At 38.6% G+C, this 1,010-nt stretch overlaps 1 protein-coding gene across 1 annotated transcript in view; it reads left to right on the forward strand.

The window, feature by feature from the left end:
* ENTPD4 (ectonucleoside triphosphate diphosphohydrolase 4) overlaps positions 1 to 1,010 on the forward strand; it is a 10,646-nt gene that overhangs the window by 904 nt on the left and 8,732 nt on the right. The gene's annotated exons all lie outside the window — the stretch shown is intronic.

Raw genomic sequence — 1,010 nt, forward strand, 5'->3', positions numbered from 1 at the left:
AGCCCGTTTAGCAGCAGCTCGCCAGTTTTCCCTGTTTTCCAATATTTTTGCCCCCCAGCCCAGCCTGGGCGGAGCTCTGGGGACACAAAAACCAGGCTCGGCCGCCGGTAAAACATCCCCTCAGGGCAGCTGGATTGATGGCTTTTTCCTTTCCCTTTTTCCTTTCCCCTTTTCCCTTTCCCCCTTTTCCTTTCCCCTTTTCCCTTTTCCCCTTTTCCTTTCCCTTTCCCAGATCCCTGCAGGCAAATCCCGGCGTGCAAAATCCAGCGCCCGTTATTTCCCGTTATCGTCGCCAGGATAAACTTTCCCTGTCCTCCAAAGGAATCCTGGAGCCGCGTGGGCACAAGTTTTGTGCTGCCACTCAGTGGCAACACACGGGAGGGTTCCCCCTTGGCCCGAGGATTTCCAGGCGAGGAGAGGCTTTTCCTTGTTTATTTTTAATCCAATCCATTTATTTATTCCTTATTTAATAAATATTTATATATTTATTCCAGCTGCTGCAACATCACTGTATATTTATAATGGTCTGTTCCAAAATGTTGTTGTTTTTATGGCTATAAATTGCTTTTTCTGTGCTGGTACACTGGGTTTATATTCATATATATATACATGTATTTTCTATATAGTTATATTTAATATTTGGCTTATATTCATACCTTTCTATTTATATTTCTACACTGGCTTATATTTTCCCATATATTCACATATTCACAGCTATAAATTCAATATATTTAAATTATTTACAGCCATAGATTTTTATATTTGAAAATATTGACACACCCACAGCTATAAATTTAATATACTTTAAGACACTGGCACATTTATAGCAATAAACATATATAACAGAATATTAACATATATTTATTTATATAAATATATGTAAATTTAATATGTTTCAAAACAGTGCGCATTTATAGCCACAGATTTTATCTATTTCGAAATATCGGCGCGTTTTGAGCCGTGAGTTCCCATTTCCACGCTTAAATCCCCGGTTTTTACCGATTTTTGCC

The sequence above is a fragment of the Manacus vitellinus genome, unplaced genomic scaffold (assembly GCF_001715985.3).
Source record: "Manacus vitellinus isolate BGI_N305 unplaced genomic scaffold, ASM171598v3 scaffold_74_pilon, whole genome shotgun sequence".
In the NCBI taxonomy this organism is placed as follows: Eukaryota; Metazoa; Chordata; class Aves; order Passeriformes; family Pipridae; genus Manacus; species Manacus vitellinus.